The sequence below is a fragment of the Lactuca saligna genome, chromosome 5 (assembly GCF_052625555.1).
Source record: "Lactuca saligna cultivar CGN05327 chromosome 5, ASM5262555v1, whole genome shotgun sequence".
Taxonomy (NCBI): Eukaryota; Viridiplantae; Streptophyta; class Magnoliopsida; order Asterales; family Asteraceae; genus Lactuca; species Lactuca saligna.
In genome coordinates, this window is record NC_136421.1 from 218,398,380 (window position 1) to 218,412,775 (window position 14,396).

Sequence of the window (14,396 nt, forward strand, 5' to 3'; positions counted from 1 at the left end):
TTAAGGGCTAGAAGTGTAAATTGTAGCTTAATGGGCCAAATTTTGGGCTTTTCGGCCCATTAAGCCATAACTTGCGAAAATTTCAACTTTCAAGGGAGTGAAATGATAAACTTATCAAAAAAGAGGATAAAAAGGGTAAACAAAACTATTTCAGGGGTCAAAATGATGTATTTTCCAAACAAGGATAAAAAATGTAAACTTTTTGGATTTTGGGCCAAAAGTGTAAAAGTTGCAAAAGTTTGGGCTTTAACCGAAAAATACTTTTCTAGAAGGGGTGAAACTTCCAAAGAATAATTTTTGAGCTAAAAATATTACTTGAACAAATCTTTGGGTCAAAAGTGTCTAGAAAATGGTTTAAGGGCTTAAAATGTCTTTTTTCTTATAAAGGACTAAAATTGTCAATTTTACCAAAGAATGGCTGAAAGGGGTTCAAAACAAGATTTTTGAGTCAATTATTTTATTTTTAAGATATTTGAGTTAAAATAAAAATACCAAACTACCACTCATGACAATGGGAAAGATGAAAATACGTAACATTCCAAACATCGTTAAAAATAACTGACCGGCCTTTGTTCCGGTGCGAAATTAACAATCACCCAATTAAACTTTCCAACAATTAAACTACAACTAAAACAAGTAAACATTCTAATCTTTGGGCTTGAAAGTTCCAATCATGCTTGTTGGGCCTTTATGACCCATTAACATGATTTTCGGGCCCAAGGGATAATAATAAATGTTATTGGGCCTTCTATGACCCAATTTCATATTGAAGTGCCCCTCAATGGATTTTAAGTGCTATTGGGCCTTAGTGGCCCATCAGCATTGCTAGTAAGGTCCAAGTAAATCAAATGCGAAATGGGCCAACGTGTCCTTCGTATAATCAATAGCCATAAATAATACGCAGGAATAGTAGGATCTTGTAATCCTCTTCTCCTCATTTATTAGGCCTATCGTCAATCCAAGTAAACAAATACGGGTCGATAATCAATAGTAATCAAATTCAATTGGGATTTAGTGAGCAATAACGAGTAGCACCAACGTGTGTCAGTCGTAGTCTGTAGTTATAATCAAAGTCTCCTGGAGGGAGAGCGAGAGTTTGTGTATAGATCTATACGAGGGTGACTCCCCCACACCTCAGTTGTTCGCTACAGTTAGACTCAGCCAGTCTAGGGTGACAAAATCTTAAGATCAATTCCGGCGTTCACCAGAGTGCCAAGATAGACGAACTAGTCATTATCATGCATGGTTATAACGACTCACATAAATAAATACAATATTAATCAAGTAATCAAGGTAAATCAAGATCATTCAAGGGATAGGATAACAATTCGAATAGTTATATGATATTTTCTTTATTTTCGGAAAACATCGGGTTTTCCGGGGAAGTTCAACATTTTTCACTGGTACTTTTTATACGAAGTTTTTCAACTATACACGTTTTGAAATCATCATGCATATATTTACGGATCTTCACACTTTTATATAAACAATGGTCTTTTCAGAAAATATCGGATTTTCTTTGTTGTTTTCATACAAACTACACAAAACATTTTCATATCAAACATGCTTATGAACTCACCAACATTCCACATGTTGACCGTTTTCAAAATAACTTGTATTCTCAGGTAACAGGTAAGCTGAGGAGTAGTATCAAGTATGTTAGGGTGTTGTTCTTTTGAAAACTATCAAACATTTTATGTTATGGATTTGTAATGTTAAAACAATGTACTTGATGTGAACAATTTCAGTTGTAATATATTGATGCATGGTGATGTTTATGTTATGATTCATGTATATTCATTGTGATGATATTCAAATTTAGTCACGTGAGCCCTTGGACGTTTCCGCCGTCTGGTTCAGGGGTGTGACAACATTATTTAAAAGTTTAAATTTTTCAAGAGTTTTATAGATGTTACAGATGTAAATACTGTTCCAAAACCATTGTATAATTTGGACAGACATTTTCCAAATAGTGCAACCTTACAACCTGGATACCATTCACCCCTAACAACTACATATAAAATAGACCGGATCAAATACCAAAAATTAACACAAAGGACCAAAGCTAATTTTATTTAATAAGGACTCGCACCATACAATAATGAAGACCAGGAAGGATTCATTGATGGCAGAGTGTAAAGAAAATAAGGTAAAAGAAACACACACACACACAACACACACACAACTCATTCAGGAAATTGAAATTGGCCAAGAAACAGAGGTGTAGCAGGAAGTCATGGGACCATAGTTATTCAAGGGAAATTCAAACCACAAAGATAAAGAAATCAAGAATAACTAGAGAAACGTTTACCTAATTCTGCTAGAAAAATTGACCCATACTTGTGTAGCATGAAGTATTTGAATCGAGGTTCTTCAATTAGGATAAGGAGATTGAGAACTAGATGTGAACAAAGCCACATAAAACTCGACTTCTTCAATATTTCAGGGGTTGTAGGGCTAACTTTCGTCCATCTTCTTCAACGCAATTGTATGTTCTTAGATTGACAGTCGCACAAGATCTATTAGGGTTTCTTCGGTAGAGGATTTTACAAGGAGAAGAAGAAGGATACACATCACGGGGCAAGATATTTAATTTTTTGGGATTTCATTTCCCTTGGCTATTAAAAAACGGAGAACTTGCCTTTCTGATATATATATATATATATATATATATATATATATATATATATATATATATATATATATATATATATATATATATATATATATATATATATATATATATAACGACACCTTTACACGACACGGTTTTTATGATAGGTGCCCTCCATGTTATTTTTGTTTTCTTGTTAGATACTAATTTTAGGGTACACACAAATGTGTATCCATTCTCTGTCAAATTTTAGAAAACTGACATTACTTTTAGGACACGTATAAAATATGTATCCTAAATCAGTCTGTGTCGTTGTTCACATGTCATTAAATGACTGTTTTCTAATAGTGTTGGCTCATCCCTGACATACCTGAAATGACTATACTACCCTTATAAGATTTTTATATTTTTTGATTAATTAAATAAACGTTTAAATAATAAATAAACCCATTGTCGAGTCCCGCCACCCAACCCACCACTCCCATCACCTATTGAGTCCTTTACCTCCGGCAAACCACCACAACCTCCCCTTTTTCTTCTTCGGCAAGATTGGTTCCATGTTATGCCCAAAAAAATCAAATCACACATACTTATAATAGTTTAAAACCAGATACAACTCTTGCTACAAAAATTCAGATATAATATATTCACAAAATACATAGAGTCGATTTATTAAAAAATATATAATCTGTCACAAAAAAACCTAGCACTAGAAATTTCAACAAGAATCTCTTCTTAAAAAACCCTAGCAATGGCCTTAGATCTGTTGAACGGAAATTTGATGTTTGCTTCAGTTTTTGAAGTCTTGACGAATATTGGTCGGTTTGTCTGACGGTGATTGAGTGGCCAAAGTGGGTGTAGGGGTGGATCTAAAGCGACAGAGAAGAGACAAAGGTTATGGGTTTAATCGTGATGGGTTTAATTGGTGATTGTAAATGGTAATTCAGAGCAAGAAGATGATAGTTTTTCCGATGGGTTTATCTTGTCAAAGTAATTGATGGTAGATGTGAGAAAGAGTGTTGGTAAGAGTTTGGAACAGAGGCATCATATGTACTATGGATGTGTTTTCCGATGGTCAACGTGATTTCTCATCACAACACTTACTTTCGGCAGACTAGTAGCCATCGACGATTGATGTCGTGTCCGGCGGAGTTTCTACTATAGTTGGACTAGGTTGGGGGTAGGCGGTGGTCTTGATGTTCTTATAGAAGAGAGAAACAGAGTAGCCGATGATTTAGGGTGGTCGCCAGAGAAAATGAACTAGTCGGTGATCTTGGGAAGAAGATAGGTATTCAAGGAGATGGGGGATAGAGAGTGGAGAAGGGGAGGAGAAAAGACGAGGAGTACAATTTATGGGTAGTCCCCTTACTATTATTTAAAAATTTATTTAATTAATTAAATATAAAAAATCTTATAAGGGTAGTATAGTCATTTCAGGTATGTAAAGGACGAACAATGAAATAAAACGAAACCATAGGGACGGTCCAAGTAAAAAAAAAAAAAAAAACCGTTATGGACCAAACACGAAATTCTGGTAAACCATAGGACGATTTCAATAATTTGTTTTTTTATTATTATTATTTTGTGGTGGATAAATATAATTTTAGTTAGAAGCCAATATGCAATAAATTTATATCATTTTATTAAACGAATTAGGTTTTATATCGACTTACACCGTAATACTTCAGTTTGTTAATAACTATATAACCAATTTATGTATATATGAATGATAAAATACAACAAATTAAAAAAGACAGATAAACAGATAAATTTTGGTTACGTGTTAAATCACGTTATAAATATATCTAAATTGTTGTATACTATACATGGAGCATTAAATTTATTTAATTGTTTTTATTTTCAGAAAATAATAATAATAAAGCGTGGTAGATGATATGACATTGTATTTTAACGTGATAACTTAGATAGGCCGGTAACCTGGGATGCTTAACAAATTCAACAACTTGAATGGTTGTAGTTGGTCAACGCTTCCCCATCCAGAATCATTTTCTTACTGGTAGCTTCCCCATCCAGAATCATTTTCTTACTGGTAGCTTTCTATTTTAAAACACTAAAACAAATTTAGTTATTTACGAAAAAATCTCTAAAGTAACAATATTTTTTGGACATATATTTATTATTATATGTAACATGAATGTAGATTGAACATCTGGGGTCATGAATCAAATTATTAGAGCTTAAAAAAATTATATAAATGACAAAGTTAATCAAAGATATTAACCTTAAGTAGGAGGATATTTAATTAATTTAAGACTTTTATACAAATAACTATAAATTCGCAGGTTGGCCTTGTAAAATTACAGTTTGACATGCAAAATTCCTATAACAATATTATTTCATAAATATACTTTATAATATGATAAAATTTTATTATGCAATAATTATCAAAATGACAACTTTCTATAAATAGATACTACAAAAAGATTCGTTATTCCAAAAAATTACAAAAAAAAAAAAAAAAAAAAAAAAAAAAAAAAAAAAAAAAAGAGTAACTTTGATGGAGTCAAATTTAGAACTCAATAGTCAATACAATTATAGTATGAGATAATGTTAGGAATTTTTATCCCTAAAAAATGAACTCAATTATGAGATCATACTTCTTTTTCTGACAAAAAAAAAAAAAATCCCTAAAAAATGAACTCAATTATGAGATCATACTTCTTTTTCTGACAAAAAAAAAAAAATTCAAAAATTTTCAAACAAAAAAAAATCAAACAACATTATTGTGTTTGAGACATTATTATATGTGATCAAGACTTGAAAAGAAAAGTGTCATCATGCATCATTCAACGAATTGCATAGTAATGTAAAAGAAATGTACGAGCCGGTTAGCCCATGGATCTGCAAGGGGACTAATAAGACTTTATTGGGAGGGCACATCCCATTGCGAAGTATGATTCTCGAATAATGAGGCCACAATATGATGATTTGCTCTCCTTTGGTGGTCAGTATCAGAGCTCGCGTAAGGTGGTTGGGTCCACATCGTATTGTGAAATTAAACGTAATGAAAAGAAATATGGAAACATGACAACACCCGTGAATTTGCATTGTGTGAGGACATGCATTGCATAGTCATAAAATACTTTTAAAGATTTATGAAAGTGATACTGTAACATCCTGTTTTGAGAAGCTTCTTATTTCGGGATTGTGTATGATGAATTGATCAAGTAAAGGCCTAGGGCTTCAAGGGAATAGGGTTAGACCCTATTGGATGTTGATAATATTAGTTATGTGATCTATGTCCTTGGTTTGTGTTTTAGAGCTAAGGGGTAAAATGGGAAAAGCCATATGTTAGGTTTCTTGCATGGATTATGGTTTTTAGTTCGGCATGTGTTAAGCCAAAATTAACTAGATATAAGCATGGGGCTCGTCAATACCTTTTTGTGGATATAAAGATGGTAAAAAACGAAGTTGAAACGAAGAAGTTATGGTTGTTTGAAGTTGGAATGGATTTGGGTGAAAAGTCGTGGCCACAGAGTGGGGATCAGAGCCCAAGACGTGACAGTCTGTCAGCCCCAAACCCATGATTTTTAGGGTTTTCAACGTATATAAGAATAAGGTTCCACATTTTTAGGCATTTTATTAGCCTCCATCACGTCTAGAACCACTTGGGAGAAACCCTAGCCTCCACCTTCAAGATTTGAGCTTCTTCTCTCTCCTTTCTCCACTTTTGGGTGTTTTTTATGATATTTGTAAGAAGTTAAATATCAATAAGGATCTTATGGTTGCAAGGAATGATGCTTCAAGTTTAGATCCATCAAAGACACTACACTTCTTGACTATTGTAAGTATAAAGTTCCAATTTTGCTATCTAGTTCTTTAGATTTTGTCATTTGGGTTTTGGCACTTTTGGTCCATTTTATGGGTGATCATGGAGTTGAGTGGACTCTACCATATTTTGATCAGTTTGGAATGTTTCTTGGACCTCATGGACTAGGAAAGTAATGATTTTTTGCTTTCCCTTTTAGTCGTGCAAGTTATCTTGGTCCTTTAGGCCATTTTGGTGTATTAAAGTTTAGATTTAGAATGATTAGGGCATTATTATGGATAAACTTGGAAACTTTATCCCTCTAGACATCTTGTTGATTTAGATTTGGAAGTGGGAGACTTGGACTTAATTGATTAAGTTGAGAAATATGCATTTTTTGGGTCCCTTTGAGACATAAAGTCAAGATCTTGGTGGTTTCGACCTTCCTAATGGATAAAGTTAGAAACTTTATCCATTAAGACCTTGGAAAGAATCAAATCTAAGATTTGGAGATCTTGAAATCAGAAGAAAGAGGATTAAGTTTGTTTGAGTTGTTCATACCAGTCCCCACGGTGTAGCCTTTGGCTGCCACGACGTAGAGACTGGTGAATCAGCGATTGTTTTGGAATTTTGTGGCCATGACGTGGTCAAGGAAGTCCACAGCGTGGAGGGATGTTGTGGAAATTTTGACCTCAGCTTTGACCATCGACATTTTAACAAATTTGAATTTTCGTCAAACTTGGGTAGAATTAATCATCTGGCTAAGGATTGGTTTCGGTGTGGATTTAGGGAGCTTTAGTTGAATGTTTTGTTATTGAGGTAGTTGTTGGGCATCAGTGAATAGTTCAGGAGAGTCTTCTTACTGTGCTTATGGATCAAAGCCACCAATGTTGGCCCATTGGATTGTGTTATGTAGAATGCTAGCTGTCTTTGTGACTCTTGCATGATTGATTAGGTTGAAATATACCCCATGGTTAAGCCCATTATTGTATGTTTGGGTTGAAATAAACCCAAGGGTTAGGCCCATTATTTCATGTTCAGGTTGAAACATACCCCAGGGTTAGCCTCATAAGTGTATGTTGGGTTGAAATAAACCTCAGTTCGGGGCCCATGATTTTATGTTAGGTTGGAATATACCCAAGGTTGGGCCCATGGATTAGTATGGCATGTGGTATTTTAAGGAACTCACTAACTTTTCTGCTTACGGTTTTGTGTTTAAATGTTTCCAGGTACTTTCAGTTTCAAAAGGGAGGGTCTAGCTGTTGGATTAGTGTCTAAGGTTGTAACTATATTTGGTAAGTACTTGACCCGGTTGTGCATGGTCCTTTTGGGTTGCCTTCACCATAGCAACTTGACAAGGTGATTTATATAGAGAGGATAAATATTATTATTAATGTGTTATAAGAATAATATATTAAAAGAATAATAATATTATTTGATTGATATAAGTCATAAATTAATTAGGAATTAATTTGGTGACTTAAAGAGATTAATTAAATAAAATGGGCATAAACTGTCAAATGTGTGATAGTTGTGTTTTAGGCTATGAATCCTTATGGATATGGAAAGGGACGATTTTAAGGATATGGATATCCTAGAAATCGTCCAAGGCCCTATCTAGAAGGATATTTGGATTGCTTTGAGGCTAAGTTATCCAATTAGGGTTTAAGGTAAAACCCTAGGAGCTCATAGTATAAATAGAAGCTTAGGGATGGAGAAATCAGCCACGCTATGCTTTGAGGAAACCCTAGAGCCGATTTCTCACATCTCTCCCTCTCTCATATCATCTTCTTGATAGTAGGTGTTTGTAAGCCATTAGAGGAGTGATAATTGTGACTCTAAGCTCCAAGGAAAAGAAGTTTTCAAGCAAGTAACTCAAGGTATTATTCTAGATCTGAATTCATATGTTTTAAATTGTTTGTTTACACTAGATCTATGATTCAAAGTCTTGGATACAAAGCATGTTCAATTAGAGAAACCTAGATCCAAGCAATAGGATTTGCATGTGCACATAGGAAAGTTCTCATGGCTCAAACCCATCACTAGCTTGATCGCACTGAATAGCCTGGAGATTTATTTTGCATTGACTGTTTATGATATTACTCTGATTTTTTGAGAATACTTTTTTTTATAATCATCTTTTGGGATAATGAATGAATGGTTTTAACTTATCTAAAATGAAATTTTTACTCGTAAATTTTGGGACGTTACAAGTTGGTATCAGATCCTTGGTTTGATGGATTTGGGCACACTCTTGGGTGTATCTAAACTCAAACTGAGGATTTAATAAAATATATATTTTTTAAATGATATTCCAAAAAGGTTTAATAAAGGAAAGGGGTGTGATGCGTGCAACCAGACGAGCTCAAGTAAGTGGTTCCTAAAATACTCATACTTGTCGATATGTTATATGTGTTATAGTATGATATGCATACAATAAGTTAAAATAAGGATCTGCTCAGGGTTGCATGCTAGAATGCCTGCTTAGGAGAGATGTATTCTTGTGCCTGATATGTGAACTGTTAGAGATGCATGATAGTGTGTAGGCTACGGAGCTTCAACAATTACACGATAGAATTACCTAATTGTGATGCCTTGTAGCCTCGTAGGAAATGGATGTTATGTTGGATTTGGAATCTATGTTGATGAAATTGATTTCTAAGTGTATTCTTTAAAAATTATATAAGATTATGATTATATAGCTCTAGAAGGATTGATTTAGCCTTATTTTCTATTCTTTTTCTGGTTGTGGACTTAAGATATAATCATTTATTCGATAGTTTATGTGATCCCGTTTTGTGTATAATTTGCATGCATAAGGAAACCAACAGTATGAGTAGAAGTTCCTAGTATTGTAGTAGAAAGTGAGTTTAGGATGTCCTTTGATTGTTTTGTGGAATGTTGCTTTCTTTGTGTTTTGTGGGACTCTTATTGATGTGAGTTAACTATTAAGTGAATATGCTAAGTTACATGATGCAAAGGTTAAATAATTTTAGAATGATTAATGCGGTCCTATTGTACAGTTCTTGCCTGAACCTAACCATTGTAGGGTTGGATCTTTTAGTTAAAAGATTATTTAAATTTTGTTGCATGTAATTATATCCATGAAGTAGTTAGCTGGCATTGGTAGGAGTTCTTCAGCAGCTGATGGAAGGGTGAGGTGAGTATCCTAAGAGAGCATTAGAAATGCCCTATAGGAATTGGTGCATTGTTTAGCGATGCATATTAGTTTGAGGGTGGCTATATGTGTTTGGATCGGACGGTTTTAGACATGAGTAGTTACTTAGAGGATCCATAACTATTCTTGAGGAAAGTATGGATAGGTGTGGAAGGTGGTATTGGGCTCGTACTACTGAATGCACAGGATCTGTAATCAAATCAAGGAAAATTTTAGGGATTATAAGGAGCTGATTGAGGGTAGATTGTATGGTTTGGCACCATGATTCATTGCAATGTGTTTCCATCTTCTTGGTTTATCGGTTGTGGTTGTTCAGACTAAGGATGGGTATGGTGATTTCTTAAGCCTTAGTGGCCATGTCAGTCTGAGTTTAAATGGTGCAGAACTAGGTGAGTTGGTTGATTTTGAGGTCTCAAGGTCCATGCTTAAGGTAGTGCCAGTTGAGTTGCGGGACTCAAGAAGGAAGCGATTGTCATGATTAGGTCGAGGATTGCAGCCGGAGGCTGAGTGATTGGTGGATGGATTGGAATGTCACTGCCTATGACAGGGGTTATGTTCTTCTAGTTTTCCGTGTCCAAAGGAAAGAGACAGCATACATGTGATTTTCAGAGTTTGGATGTAGACCCAGCATGGGGCTAGATGGTTATAGTTTTTGGCGGCAAGTATAGCAGTGTTGGAATGCACAAGAGGATTCTTGTGGTATGGTAGCCTTAAGATGAGATCAAGGGTCTACTTTCATTGAATTTAGTTATGTCAAGTGCTATTTGATTGTTTCAGGTAATCAAGGGAGGTGAATCGGGAGCGACAACTTATGTTACCACTGACATATCCTGACTATGATAATGATGCCTCTTGTCTTATGAATGATCCTCGCGATGAATTTATGGTTGGCGATTTGTAGACGAGGTGTGTGGTAGTCCATTTTTTATGGATAGAGAATCGGTACTACGACTGGTTTGTCAGAGTTATTATTTATGCATCTGCATGTAATTCTTGATGTTAAAGGAAACTATAATTGGGAAATTTATGAGGTCTCCATCTGATATTTGGAATCTCTTTAAGTATGCCTGGTCTTTATCTTGAAGATCATCTTGTTTTGTTTTATACATTCCAAGAGTCAGGAATGTTATGTATTTGGTTGAGCCAATTTAAGTTTTGGTTGGTTTGCACTGTCAATTGGTGGTAGTTCGAACCCAAAGTAGGGGACAACTAGGTATTCTTCTTGGAGGATCATCAATCTGTTAGAGTTTATGGTTTCAGAAGAATGAGTCACAGGAACATGCAGTTCGGGTATGCGGGACTTTGATTCAAAATTTGGTCAATTCAGGGGTGCAGAGCAAGTTGCCATCATATGTATGTGCTCAGGAATGCATGAGTTGTCTTCATAGCAGGAAGATGTTGGTTAATGAGCTCTTTGAATCCATTGGTTCCTTTCGGGATGTTGATGAATAGATCAATAGGAATTTGGGTCACTCAGGTTGAGTATTGGTTGTGAGGGATTTTTCAGCTCGTTGTATAGATTGTTATCTATAGTCTAGACTGGGCAGTTGTTGATCAGTAAATCAACTTTAGAGTTTGGTATGTGTAGTACCACATGGATTGTGGTTCAGAAGTATATTGGATCATGGGATTATTTGTCAATGATTTCTCGATCGTTGGTCATTTCGTTCATCGTCAATAGCCGAGGTTCTTCGAAAGTTTTGAGCTTTATCAATTGAATTTTAATGTGTGCATCAACCTATTATCAAAGTTTGTACATTGTACATGTTGGCTTGTAGGTATGAGTCACCTACATGTATTTGGGTGTGTATGTTACATGTTTTTATACCCAACCACTTGCAAAGTAAAATGGAAAAGAAAGTTGTTCGATGCTTATTTGTGGGGTTTGATCAAAAAAGAAAGGGTTGTAGATGTTGTGATCCTAACTCTGGAAGGTGTTATGTCTCAAGGAACATAGTCTTTGATGAAAATTCCTCATGGTGGTAAGAAAAGCATGAGGTTCTCCTGGTTCTAAAACTATTACATAAGAAATAGAGTCATCAAATGTGAGACTAGATATGGAAGGGAGTGATGTGGTAATTGATAACAATGATAAGGATGTCCAAGATGAACTTTTCAATGATGATAAATACAATGAGACTCAAAATCCCAAAAGCCCATCAAGAGTCAGGAAACCAAATTGTAACGACCCAAATTTTTAAAGAAATTTTCACTTTTAATTAATAAAACATAATTGCTTAAACCATGAAATCCTAACATAATTGTTTTCAAATCAACTATTCATTACAACTTATTCAAATCATCATAGTGTCCCCAAAACCTAATAGTTAATGAGAGAGATAGAGTGTACACCGCGCCATCACACATTGCCCTTGCCCTTGGGCTAAGATGTACGTGAAACAAATTAACAACCTGTAAGCGAAATGCTTAGTGAGACCCCTAGAGCATACCACACACAACACATACACATATCCTGCTAGCTAATTAAAGCTACACACATATCACATAAGCCATGTATACACGAAACCTGTAAAAGTGTCATGGGCTACCCCACATAGTCTTTACCTAGGACTGCCATCGGCTACCCCACATGGTCTTACATCCAATTCCATGGGCTAACCCACATGGTCTTTACCTAGGACTTCCATGGGCTACCCAACATGGTCTTACATCTAATGTCATGGGCTATCCCACATGGTCTTTACCTAGGACCGTGTAACGCCCGTAGATCCGGGCTAGTCAATTTAGAGACGATAAGCATCAAAAAAGACTTTTTTATGGAAGATTATTTAGAAGGATTAATCTTAACCAAGTTGTAGTATATGTCACAAGGTTTCCGTGCATATAAAGAACGCCAAAATCCGAGTTATAACGAAGAAGTTATGACCTGTCGAAGTTTCGTGACAGAACCGGCACGACCCAGCGCGACGTAAATAGTGAACTTAAGGTAGATAGATATCTATCCTTAGTGATCTAAACAAGAGTTGAAGATTTATTCGATAGTAGTCCAACGATAAAAAGACAGACAAAAACGGAGTTCAGATGAAGGAGTTATGAATTTCGAACGGAGTTTTCCTGTCCCGGCCTACTATAGATAATATATAAGTAATATACTTATAATATATTAAAAATAAAGTCAAAATTAGCCAATGGATTCTAAACGAGAGTTTTAGAGCATAATCTCACCTTCGCATCGATATAAAGAACGTCGAAAACGGAGTTCGTATGCGAAAGTTATGAATTTCTGAAGTTCGGGGTGCGAAACCCCAAAACTGTCAGAGACCACGACATGGCAAGCAGTGCCACAACGTGACAAATCTCCTGACAGCTCCGGGAGTCCCCCAGATGCAACTTGGGATGACGCATGTAGTGACGATCAAGCCCACGACATGGCAAAAGGATCCCACGACGTGGCAAGAGCAAAATTTGCCCTATAAATAGATTTGAAGGGCCAGCCAACTATGGTTGCTCCATCCCTTCTCTCCCACTCCCGATACACCCTCTAAACCCTATTTTAACCCCCCCTGAAGCCCCGGTATCAACCCTGAGACGCGAAGCAAGTCCCGAAGCCCGAAGATCCTGAGAAGAAAATAGTTTTCGAGTCGAAGCTCTATCCGTGAGAAACCCGGTGTGTGAAGATATCCCCGTTTCACCGAAGAATACTACTCTTAGAGCTCTAGTGCCATCCAAGCTTCGTCTAACCAGGTGAGTGTGTGGTTACTTTCTTCTAACGCATAAATACGAAGTTTTTTATACGAAATACGTGCTATGTGTATATTTTGTTGTTATATGCGTGAATGTATATTCACTTTCTTCTACCGCATAGATATGAAGTATTTGCTATGAAGTATGTTCTAGGTGTTTATACATTGTTTGTTTACTTGAGATAAATGTTGAAATACATGCTTTAAAAGATTTAAAATGTATATGTGTTTGCATCTACAAATATGTTGGGTAGAACATGGGTAGATGAAATAGTTGATGTGAGACGAAATAATAAGTATTTTTGAACTCTATGTGTTCACTTGGTCTTTGGACTCAATGTGTTCATTAGGTATTTTAGAACTCTATGTGTTCACTTTGTGTTTGGACTCAATATGTTCATTAGGTATTTTAGAACTCTATGTGTTCACTTGGTCTTTTTGGAGTCAATGTGTTCATTAGGTATTTTAGAACTCTATGTGTTCACTTGGTATTGTTGAACTGAGTGTGCTCACTAAGTGTTTTAGAACTAAGTATTCACCAGATGTTTTGAATTAATTGTTCACTAGGAGTATTAGAACTAGGTGTTTGTTAAGTATGTTGAACTAAGTGTTTACCAGTCGTAATTTGTGGACCTTGGCAGTGGTGGACTTTGTGTCAATTCCTTAGGTCAATCCTTAGGAATAAATGGATAGAGGATAGTTGATTCTTAGGGTAAATCCTTAAGAAATAAAGGAGATAATGGGAATGAGTATTTAGGTTGATTGTTTGATAATTGAATATAATAAATGTATTATTGTGGGATGAAAACCCTATATGCTCACCAGGCTCCCAAGCCTGATCCACTCAGTTTTCTTTGCATTACAGGTAATGGCACAAGAGTATAAATTGGTGGAGTTGATGAGAGATTTTGGATTATAGATCAGTAGTTACGAATAACTGTTGTAAGGTCTATTTTATATTGCTTACGCTTTTGGTCTGTATCGAACATGACATCCCGAGGTTTTATTATTTAATAAAAAACATTCTTTTTGAGAAACGTTTTGATAAATTTATCATATTTTGTTTTGGGAACAAATTCCGCAACCGTTTTCTTTAAAAGATCACTCTGATTTATAAAACAAAGCATAAAC